Consider the following 12937-nt stretch of genomic DNA (forward strand, 5'->3'; position numbering starts at 1 on the left):
TTGAATATCAATATTTTGTGATAATTTATCTTTTTTATTTACTCATAATACAGCTATATACGATATTTAAGCAGAAATCTCACAATCTCATTCACTTCTGAATCTCCATTGCTTATGACACTGAATGGTATAGAGTTAATGCTTAATATTTATTAAAATAACATATTTTAATATGTATTTCTGTTATCAAAGATATAATGGATTTAGAGTTAGGATTTATGGGTTTTCATTTGGAATGATTCATTTATGATGCTACTGAAGTAAATACATACTCAAATTCTGTGTAATCCACCTACCTTCTGGTGGGCATTGAGCTTCTTTCAAAGCTGTTCTGTTTTCTTAACAGAAGCAATCTGGCTCCTTTAATAAAGCATGTTTAAATTAAAGAGCTATGTAACAGACAGGCAGCTCTATGAAAGAGTTCCAAGCATGGATATCACATGATTTCTTTTGAAAGGAATAATCCTAAGAAATAGGATAGAGGAAGGGCACGTGAAGACTTCCCATAGTAGGTAATAAATGGCCTTGGGAACCTCTGCAATGGATCTGAAGCAGGCTCAGAAACGAAAAGGTAATTGCACTTACCTAGCCACAAATGTAGTGTAAGAGTCTTCCAATAGGCACAACAGTTAAGAGGATGAGATCTGAAATCACTGATATGGTTAAAATCATAGCTCCATCTTTTCCTATCTCCTTGTTCTTGGGCAACCTTTTAACAATGTCATCTGCTAATTGGAAATAATATTTTCAACCAATGTGTGTTATTGTGAAGATTAATTTAGTGCATGTACATTTCATAACTTTCTATTAGTGCTTAAGTATTAATTGTTACTATTGCAGTATCATAACTACCTTTAAAGGCATCAACATTAACACACCATAAAAACTGTGTATGCATATGCTAATATATTTTGACTTCTATCTATGTTAACCCTGATTCTCAAGCAGTGTAATACAATGGAACTTGCATTTTAAAGAAGCTGCATAGGAACGTAGTTGTCAGTAGTCCATTTTTCAAACAGAACAAGATAGGGATAAACCATCTTGAAAAGTTGCTTGGTGACAGCTTGATCCAAGGGCATGAACTACCTTAACAATATTTGTGCCACTTGTGTCATACTCCACAAACAAAGATTGTGTGCTCTGGGTCCTTCTGGCTTCTGAAAACTAAAGTTCAAAGCAACATTTTATGGGAAACGACTGAGAAAAGAATATATATAATTGTATATAATATATATCTGAATTATTTCTATCTCTCCCCATAAATTATTTTCAAGCTGTCAGTACATACAAGGTCCATGAGATAATTATTTACCTGATTTATGCATTTTTCAAGAACTACCAAATGTCACATATTTTATACCATTTTATATATTTTTCTTGGAAGATATTCTGGGCATTCCAATATACATACATAACTTGTAACAATTTATCTGTATTGACGTTTTACAACTTTGAGTGAAGTTTAGAAACCTTACTTCATTTGGGTTCTTTCATCTGCCCAAGTTTTTTATTATAATTGTCTTAAGCATTTCCTCTACGTACATTGAGTACCACATCAGGTGATATTACTATTTTTGCTTCAGCCATCACATCCACTAGCCTACTTCTTATGCATTTATTAAATGGAAAAGAAGTGGGCTAATTTCTTCTATGCACCCCTTTTTTTTTACCCAAGCCAATGATTTTCTTTCCTTTCTGACCTTCCAAGACTTGTTTTGTTACCATTTCCTCCTGTGTAGAAAACTTCCTTAGCCATTTTAAGGGTAAGTTTGCTAGCAACAGATTATTTTAGTTTTATTTTGTCTTAGAATTTATTTCCCCTTCATTCCAGAAGGATATTTTTCACAGGATATAGAATTTGCTATTGGTGGTTCTTTTCTTGCAGTATTTGATAATGATGTGTTCCTCACTGGGCATATCCTGTCCCCTCCCCCACACCCTAACCCCTCCTTCTGGTCTTCAGGCTCCTGTTAAGAAGAGTTGCCTCTCGATGATTCCAACTTTCATAGCTTTATGCAAAGCGATGCATCTTATGTTTAAAGCTCTCCATTTGGAGAGCGTCTCAAATGGAGCCGTTGCCTTTGTCCAAAAAATGCTCAGTGGGACTCTTTTCTAAAAATGACATCCACCCTGGTATATAAACTTTCAGAAAGGGGAAGCCTGACAACCAACTTAATAGTATTTATTTTCCTATTTTATATGTAATGAATTTTGATAAAGTTAAAACTGTTGCAATAAAATCGAATTTAAATTAACTTTAAAGCATTGATGTATATGCTAATATATGCATATAAAAATATCTCAAACATGGTTCCCTATTCTTGTGATGCATTAGACTAATCTGGAATGTTTTTCAGAAATGCTGAGTCTAGAGCCCTAAACCTGTAGATTCTGATTTAATTTGCTTGAGTGGGTCCCGGTCTCTGTATTCTCCCATTCACAAAGGTTTAAATCTCAAGTCATCTTGGATTCTTCCTGCACATTCCTTTTCTATGTAACTAATTTTTATATATGCTTTTCTTGTATTCTTTTCAATATCCACTTTTCCACTCTGTATTGCCTACTACTATGCTAATTCAGACTCTCATTAATGCTTACTAGAATTATCATAATAACAGCCTCTTAAATATTCTCTCTAATTTTTCTCATGGCACTATAGGTCTATAACCGAAATGAGTAATAGTTACTATTCTTTAAGGATTTCTATTACGCTAGACATATTATGTTATTTAAATTGACAATGACCTTGAGATATACACTTTATTTTCTTTTTCATATTACAGGGATGGAAACCGAAGCACTGAGAGATTAAACACCGTGTCGAAAAGTGTCAGAACTGTGAGTAAAATCCAAATCTATTTGACTTTCAAAAGTCTTCCAGTACAACATTCCCTCTCTCTCACTTTTATCATAATTCTCATCCTGTATAAGATGCTCTCTTGTGTTAAAATTAGATGCTTGCTCCGGCTTCTCTGGTTTATTGCAAGCTCCCTGAGGACAGGGATTTTACATGCTTTCATACAAAAATTGTCCTGTAAATTTTACTATGTTTAAATTTTTAGTGAAATTTAAATAATGGAATACACGGTAAAGTTTGAGATTTGTAGTATTAATTTTCTATCATCTGTGAGATTATATTTTTAAGTCAATCATGATCTTCCATCTTCATATTATTTTTATATTTAAAAATTTTTTTTGAATTACAGTTGACATTCAGTATTATATTAGTTTCAGGTGTACAACATAGTGATTAGACATTTATAAAATTTATGAAGTGATCGCACCGATAAGTCTAGTACCCATTTGATACTATACTGTTTTACAGTATTACTGAGTATTCCCTAGGCTGTACTTTACATTCCTGTGACATTTTTATAACTGCAAGTTTGTACATGTTAATCCCTTATCCTTTTTCATTCATCCCCCCCAACTCCCCTCCCAACTGGCAATTATCAAAATGTTCTCTGTATCTATAAGATTGTTTCTGTTTGTTTCTTCATTTATTTTGTTTTTAGATTCCAAGTGTAAGTGAAATCATATGGTATTTGTCTTTCTCTGACTTAGCATAATATACTCTAGGTCCATCCAAGTTGTTGCAAATGGCAAAATGTCATTCTTTTTTATGGCCAAGTAATATTCCATTGTATGTATGTACCACTTCTTCTTTATCCATTTAGTCCATTGATGTGCACTTAGGTTGCTATCTTGGCTATTGTAAATAATGCTTAAATGAACATAGGGGTGCATATGTCTTTTCAAATTATTGTTTTGTATTTCCTTGCATAAATACCGAAATGTGGAATTGCTTGGTCATAAGGTAGTTCTAGTTTTAATGTTTTGAGTAAACTCCATTCTATTTTCCATAGTGGCTGCACCAATTTGCAATCCTACCAATAGTGCATGAGGGTTCCCTTTTCTCCACATCCTCACTGATACTTGTTCTATGTTGATTTATTGATGATAGCCATTCTGACAGGTGTGGGTTAATACCTCATTGTAAATTTAATTTGCATTTCTCTGATGGTTAGTGATATTGAGCATCATTTCATATGTTTATTGGCCCTCTGTCTGTCCTTTTTGGAGAAATGTCTGTTTAGGTCCCCTGTCCATTTTTAAATTGTATTGTTTGTCCTTTTGGTGTTAACTTGTATGAATTTCTTATATATTTTGGATCTTTATCAGATGTGCCATTAGTGAATATCTTCTCCCATTTAGTGGGCTGTCTTTTCATTTTGTTGTCTATTTTCATATTATTGATTTGCTTAGAATATTCATTATTTAAATATGTTGTAAAGATAAATGTTAACTCCTTCATGATAAAATCTCCATGATTCCAATAATGGATGAAAACATAATAATGACATTATTTAACTGCCAAAATTGACCCTTCAAAACTAAAATTATCTTATGTGGAGATTAGATGCCATTGATATAAAATTTAAGAATTTAAAATACAATTTTGCATCTATTATATTATCCTAATTATAAAATATGCACAGCAGAAGGACTGGCAGGATACGGCACTGAAGTGTTAAGTGTTTGTAGGATGACAGGTAATTTTTTTTCCCCATCTTCTGCCTTTCTGTGTTTTTAAACTTTTTAAATGATAAATATATGTTATACTTGAGTGGAAAATAGAAAGTTAAAAGAGCAGTGCATTAAAAATAATGAAAGTTTTCCCAATAAAATGAAAGGTAAATATCCTGGGAAAATCAAAAGAACTTTATGATTTTATTTCTTAAAGATCACAATCAAAGAACCAAACAGTGATGGGGATATTTTATCATTGACTGAAGAATGTTAGAATTTCAGCCAAATGTGGAAAGTTTCAAAATATCATAAATATTTAATCGAGGGAATGATGAACAAATGACAGAGTTAGGACCCAAGAAATATAGCTTAACAGAAAGGTACTAAAACAATCATAGCCCAAGGCCTTACTAGATAGTTGGTGCGTGTGTGCATGTGTGTGTATTTTTTTTTTTTTTTTTTTGGAAGAAGATACAGCAACACCAAAAACTGACTGGAAAATGTCACTAAGTATTCTTCGTGAGCCAGAGGAGAAATATCTAAATCACGATAAAACTATTGATATGTGTCACCTAAACATCTGTACTATTTATTAATTAGTTTAACCATTTGTATAGAAATAATGAACTAGTTTCATTATTATAAGAACAATGTTATTATAGGATCGAAATGCTAAAAAGAGATTTTACAGTGCAGTTTATTAACAATTTCCTGATAATCTAGCAATAAAAAGTAAAATGTGAGTAGACCAATTATAAAGTATTCATTCAGTAATTTTACAAATATTTACTGAGTCCCTAGTATAGATAGGGAACGTACATGTTTCTGGCAGAGGGCAGAGTATCTGTAAACACCCTAAAGCAAAAATCTTCATGCATAGGAAAAGCTGAAAGACAACTTTTTTGTAATGGAGCACAACATGGATGTAAAAGGAAAATTCAGTGAAGTAGGACCCTGTAAATCGTGTCCAGTAGAAGAGAGTGACAGAACGTAATTCACATTTTAAATGATGTATTTTGACAAGTCCATGTAATTGGTATTTATTAGATAATTTGGTCAAGTCAGAGAGGGGCCCACCATTTAAACTCAGCTCTTTTGACTACATGCCACATATTCTCTTGCCTTACCACTCTACCAAAATGTTGTTCTATCTCCAATAAAGGGGCTATGTTTGGCACTGTGGACTTGAAGCGTACATATGGATCTCAAAATAGTCTTTGAATTTGTCATCTAACTTGGGGATGGAACACATATCTAAAGTGATATGTGGTATTTCACAACACAGTAGTCACTCAATGAGTGATATGGTCCAGTTCAGAGATGTCTTTATTGAGGGGAGGCGACATTCTGAATCAATGAAAAACTAATCCTATGGTTTTAAGAGGAGATTTGATTGTTACAGTTACGTGACTGCTCATACGCATTCATATACATGACCCACAAAGATATACAATATGGCCTATTGGGCCATGTCAAGACACAAACCTAATCCTACTTCTAGTATATTTTATAAAAACAATTCAAAATTGTATCTGACCTATTTATAGGCTCCTAGTTCCTGCATTCTATTACAAAATTGTGTGAAAATTTCAGAGTATATTTATTCCAAAAGCTGTCATTTTCGTTCCACATACAAAGGAGAAGGAAGGAGAAACTAAAGAGTTATTTGTCCAGTATTACCTTTATTTTCTAGATGCCTCATGTTATCAGTAAAGAAAATTGGCCCATCGGAGTCTAACACACACTTTTTAAATATGTGATGACGTCTTCTCTGGTCTGTTTCCTGCCCTCACCAAAGTCACGTGCCATGCTTGAGAAGCACAATTATAGGTCTCTTGCTTCATTGTCACAAACTTACCCATTGTCTCCCAAAACAATGATGCTTTACATGGTTTCTGGGTGTTGAGTGTCTGGGACCTGACCTTGACCGGAAATCCTGTCACTTCTCTCAGCCAACATTTCCAACATTAACTCCCCCACCTTCCTGAAAAGTCTTCTGTTTGGGTATTCTCTCTCTCTCTCTCTCTCTCTCTCTCTCTCTCTCTCTCTCTCTCTCTCTCTCTCTCTCTCTCATTCTACCTCCTTTCAAAAAACCAACTCTGTATACCCAGGTCATAAGGAAACATTTTCTAATTCTGGAGGCAAATAAAGCCCTATTGCTCTGCATTTGTGTATCTAAGAGGGGTATGTTAATGACTCTTCACAAGATTTTGAAAGCATAATAATTTAAATTTTAAATTATTTATTTTTTTCTTAGTAAAATCGATTAAAAACCTACCTTATATTAGATACATACATATAAACATACCATACGTGACAACTTCATATATTAAAATCATATGAAATCACATATTTATAAAAATATAGTGATAATGTTTAGAAATTAATACAAATAATAGAAAAAGAACTCCCTGGGTCATATGGGCGAACATTATGTTAAATTGTTTTTAACTTAACACTATATTTTAAACACTATAAGAATCCCAACTAAAGGGACTAACCAACAGGGGTTAACTATGCAATTAACAGGTGTAATTAAGAAAAGATACTGGACATTTTCAGTTCTCATGGGGGAATTACTAAAAGGAACCTACTTCAGTAAAGGTAAAGTGTATGAGGTACTTCAACTATTTGTAAGATGTGGGGTCTGTATTAGCTTATGGAGGGTACTGGATAGTTATCATGCTGAATCAAAGTAGTAGCAAGACAGATGAATCTCGGACTGTATCATAGAGTACTAAACAAAAGGAAATTAAAGATTGAAAAGTGTAAAATGTTAAGTGGATGATGAAAAGGGAAAAAACAGAAATATATTACAGTATGGATAACAACATGGTTTGGGCATTTTAACAATCAATTTGCTAAGTATAAGTTGGGGGAGGTGGTTGTTGATACATGTTACAGACAATCTTGAGTAAGTTTGAGAATCAGGACTACATCACAAGATCCAATTGCTGTCACATAAAAAATAAAACAAACCAAAATATGCCTTTAGTATTATGAATCAAACCTAATATATTTGTACTCACTTGGAATGGACAGCAAACCTACCACTAAGTAGAAAAAAAACTATGTCTATTTATTTATAATATATTTCATCTGTTTTGTAATGATACTCAGAGGTATTGTTGTCTTGTCTTTTCCCTTTAATAAGCCATTTTAAAAACTGCCTGACAGTAATTTTCATTCAACTTAAAAACAATAAAAATTGGTACATAGTGAAATTTAGGTGATGTTTCTACTAGGATTGGTTGAAAAGTCATCATACTACAGAAATAGTTTATATCACCTGGCTTGTGATAAATATTATCATGGAATAAAAATCTTCAAATTTCCACATTATCCTTAGGGTTATGGGTTCAACACCTATTCAAATGTAAATATTCAAATTACGAGCTATAGAATTTAGAAGTTAACTTGAACATCTGTATATTTTCTTGGATGAATCTTGGTGTTGGGAGATACAAAACTGGTTTTATGCGTGTCTTTCCCTATCTTCATAAAGGCATAATCCTCAAAAATATAAAAACAAGACTAGATGTTATGTTGTTAACATTACAGTCATGTGCCTCATAATGATTTTTCTGTCAATACAGAACCACACGTACAACTGTGGTTCCTTAAGATGTAATGGAGCTAAAAATTCCTATTGCCTAGTGACCTGGTAGCCATCGTAATGCCATAGTGCAATGCATTACTTAGGTGTTTGTAGTAATGCTGGTGTAAACAACCAACTGTGCTGCCAGTTGTGTAAAAGTATAGCACCTACAATTATGTGCAGTACACCATACTTGATAGTGATTATAAATTACAACGTTACTGGTTTGTGTACTTACTACACTATACTTTTTATCATTATTTTAGAGTGATAAAAATGATATTTGTATCTTATTTTTACTCTTTCTATTTATAAGAAAAAGTTTGCCATAAAACAGTATGCCCCGTTATGCTTGGAGTAGCCTCCAGGCATATGCCTGTGGTACACGTGCCATGTGCACCACATCTCTCGATTGCATCATTTTCTCTTGTGCTTGATTTAATCTCGTGTTGTTTTGTTTATCATGGCCCATAAGAGTACAAATCCACTGCTAATGTTGCAGGTAACAGGCCACATCAAGCGATTGATCTGGAAACAAAATTAAAAGTGATTTAGGATTACAAAGTTGAAAAATCAGTGATGGCTTTTGCTCACCAGTCAGGCATGTCCCTTTCCATGATCTTGAAAAAAAAGAACAAAGTGATGCAAGCTGTTAAAGAATTTGCTTCATTGAACGCAATGAGACTAACAAAATTTCAAGAAGGGTCTATATCAGACATGGAGAAAATTCTAAAAACATGGATGGAAGACCAGACACAGATACATACCCTTCTCAGCACCATGATGATCATGGTCAAAGCAAAAAGTCTGTGATATTGAAATAAAAGGCTGGACCCAAGTACAATGTTGAGTTCACTGCTAACTCTGGGTGGTTTAAACAACTCTAGAATCATTATTCATTACATAATGTGAATGTGAGTGGTGAGTCTGCTGAGTGCTGATGTGAAGGCAGATGAAAAAATTTTGGAAACTCTAGATAAGCTGATTTTGGAGGAAAATGACTTGCCAGAGCAAATATTCAATACAGATGAAACCTCCCTATTCTGTAAATAAATGCCTGAAAGGACTTTCATCCATAAGTATGTCAAATCAATGGCAGGTTTCAAGGCTTTTAAGGACATGATAATAGTTTTCTTGAGAGCAATGTTGTGGGCTACAAATTGGAACCCTTTGTGATTTTGCACCGTGAGAACCCCAAAGCCTTCAAGTATATCGATAAGCATGCACTACCAGTATACTACTGGGGCAATAAAAAATCATGGATGACCCAGCTTCTCTTCCAAGATGCCCTCCTCTATTACTATGTGATTGACAATGCTATGATTATTGAGAAATGCTCATTGACCATGTATCTGGTCACCCAAGAACTCTGATGGTGATGTACAATGAGATTAATGTTGTTTTCATGCTTTCTAATAAAACATCCCATTCTGCAGCACATGGATCAAGAGTAATTTCAACTTTCAAGTCTTATTATTTAAGAAGTACATTTCATAAGGGTCCCATACGATATATAATGATTCCTCTGGTGGATCTGAGCAAAGTAAATTGGAAACCTTCGGGAAAGGGTTCACCATTCTGGGTGCCATTAAGAACATCTGTAATTCATGGGCAAAGGTCAAAATGTCAACATTAACAGACATTTGGAAGAAGTTGGTTCCAATTCTCATGGTGACTTTTAAGGGTTCAAAACTTCAGAGGAGAAAGTAACTGGGAATAGCAAGAGAACTAAGATTACCACCTGAAGATGTGACTGAATTGCTACACTCTCTTGATAAAAAGTTTAACACGTGAGGTGTTGCTTCTAATGGATGAGCAAAGAAAGTGGTTTCCTGAGATGGAATCTACTCCTGGTCAGGATGCTGTGAAGATTGTTGCAGTGATAACAAATGATTTAGAATATTACACAAATATAGTTGATAAAGCAGCAGCAAGATTTGAGAGGATTGACTCCAATTTTGAAGGAATTTCAACTGTGGGTAAATGCTATCAAACAGCATTGGATGCTAAAGAGAAATCACTTGAGAAAGGAAGGGTAGAGTCAATCGATGTGGCAAACTTTGCTGTCTTATTTTAAGACATGGTCACAGCCACCCCAGCCTTTAACAACCACCACCCTGACCAGTAAGCAGCTATTGACACTAAGGCAAGACCCTCCACCAGCAAAAAGATTGCAACTCACTGAATTTTCAGATGATGGTTAGCAATTTAACAATAAAGTATTTTTAATTAAGGTATGTATATTTTAAAGACATAATGCTTTTGCACACTTAATAGACTACAGTATAGTGTAAACCTAACTTTTATATGCATGGGGAAACCAAAAAATTGTATGACTCACTTGATTGCAATATTCACTTTATTATAGCAGTCTGGAACTAAATGTGCAATATTTCCAAGGTATGCCTGTAATAGGTCCTCCTTATTTGCATTTTGAACAAAATTGTATTTTTTATTTTTGTCACTGTATTTTTCAGTATGCTCCTTCTGTGGCAATTGCTGTGTTAATGTCACCAAAAGTAAGTTATAACTAAGCAATATTTCTTTGAAATATATTTTTTAATTTAGCTGCAAACTATCACCTGTTTTCAGATGACCCATATTATCGATTGTATTCAGGGGATGGGAAATAAAGCTGAGGAAGAAAAACAATCATATTTTTTTAAAAGAGAATTTATAGTGCAGCACAAAGAGCCTCAACTAGGACAGAACCATCAGATCAGAAGGCTCTGCCATTAGAAAGTAAACTGGGAAAAAATGCCTGAGAAAAAAAAAAAACACCTGAGAAAAACCAAGATGTGCTAAGGTAGAAGAGACATTGAGCCATATGTAAAATCAGTCTCATTATCATTGCCTAATCTTTAAAAATGTATATATATAGAGAGAGAGTCCAAATACATTTGTGTTGGTCTTCATTCAATATCTATTAAATATCTAAAAAGTTTGAAGTATGTGAGCAATAGGCATAGGAAATAAGAAGGGATCAGTGCCTTTAAGAAGCAGCTAGCCCTGTTAGAAAGATAAAACACCAAACACACACACATCATTATGCATTGAAACCATATAGAAGATAGTAGATCATTGGGTGCCTAAATGGATACTAGAAAATGAGCACTAAAGGAGATTAGAGGAGAGAGCAATAAACACAAATTAGAAGAGAAGACTTAACAAGATTGGTAAAAGATCTTGTAAAATGTGGTTAAGAATTAGGATTATGATTTAAAGAGGTTTTTCTGGATAGAAAGTCCAGCATAAACAAAGGCATGGAAGTGGACATAGTGTTGAGGGAACAATATGTATTTGGCTAATATTAATGAATGACTTGTATTAGGGAATGTGAAAAATTATAATTGGTGAAAAAGAAGTACCTAGCATTTATTGAGCATTACTATACACCAGACACTTTTACTAATTCTCACAATAAAATCATGAGGTATGCACTATTATCTCCATTTTATAGAAAGAAAACAATTAAGAGATAAATTTGGAATGGATTAAAATGAGTCTCAAAAAGGAACTGCTATGTGCCTTGTGCTAAGTGAAAGAGACAACTTGCAGACGGATATGCAGCTAAAAAAGAAATAAGAATTTAAATTGGGAAGTAGGGACAATACACATTTTGGGAATTAAATTTCATTTTTCATAGACCACTGATGTTTTAAAAACTAATCTGTAAAGTGAATTAGAGAATGCCAGTCTAGGAAAATTCTTAGCATCAATGAATATATTCATAGTATTCTCACTGAACAATGAGCAAAATAGCTTCTCTTTGAGGTAATGGCAGATCTGTTTTGATCTATTTTTTTAAATTAATTCACAATGAAGATATATCTCTGCCATACAGATTCTACTGTCTGTCAGTAGCTAAGTAGGTATTATACCCCAAAAAAGTCACTAAATTTTTCTCAAAAATAAAATAGAAATACAGAGGACAGAAAAGACCTACCTTATAGAAAGAAGATAATAGCCTTGGCCACTCTTTTCTTCTTTGCTGTAAGTTTGTAGAGTCCTCACATTTCTCAATCCTCCCCCACCCCCTTTCTCCCTCCCTCCCTTTCCTTCCCTTTCCTTCCTTCCTTCCTTCCTTCCTTCTTCTTTTTTTATTATTTGGATACTGGCAAATCATACAATAGGAAGTGCAAAGAACAGAAAAAAGGATGATGCTGTTATGAAAATAAGAGTGTAAAACCCAGTAAGGATCTGAAGTAGATGAAGATGAAACTTCATCTGAAGAACATGTAACTAATATATACAGTCTTAATTTTTAAAATGTGTTAGTGAACAAATGCAAACATTAGGAATAGGGTAGTTGACTTTAGCTAAGTTTGTTCTCATTTGTTAACTATGGCAAACAAAACAGAAAAGACTTTCTAAAATTAGAATGAATGTTACAGCATCTATGGTTTTAGGGTACTGCTTTTGAAATTTGACAAGTTTCACTAACAAGTACAAATATGCTGAAGGGGACTTATGATAATACATGAGGTGGAAGAAGTTGGCAACTTTAGCCCATTACATGGATGTTAGGAAAAGTAGTTCCCTAATGTTAACCTTAAAAATTTTTCATCTGGATCATCGAGTTCTTTATTTAAGGTCTGTCATTTGGTAGTTGTCAGCAGCATCATTTGCTAACTATTAAAATATTTTATCTAAAGATTTTATCTAAAGGTTTCCTTTCTAGATTATACACTTTCTAACTCCTAAATTTTAACATAAAATATATGTTAACAGTGTTCAAAATGGCTACAAAAAATCAAGGAATATGGGGGGGAAGGAATCAATATTTAGAATATATATTACATTTTT

The sequence above is a fragment of the Rhinolophus sinicus genome, linkage group LG10, assembly GCF_036562045.2.
Source record: "Rhinolophus sinicus isolate RSC01 linkage group LG10, ASM3656204v1, whole genome shotgun sequence".
Lineage (NCBI taxonomy): Eukaryota > Metazoa > Chordata > Mammalia > Chiroptera > Rhinolophidae > Rhinolophus > Rhinolophus sinicus.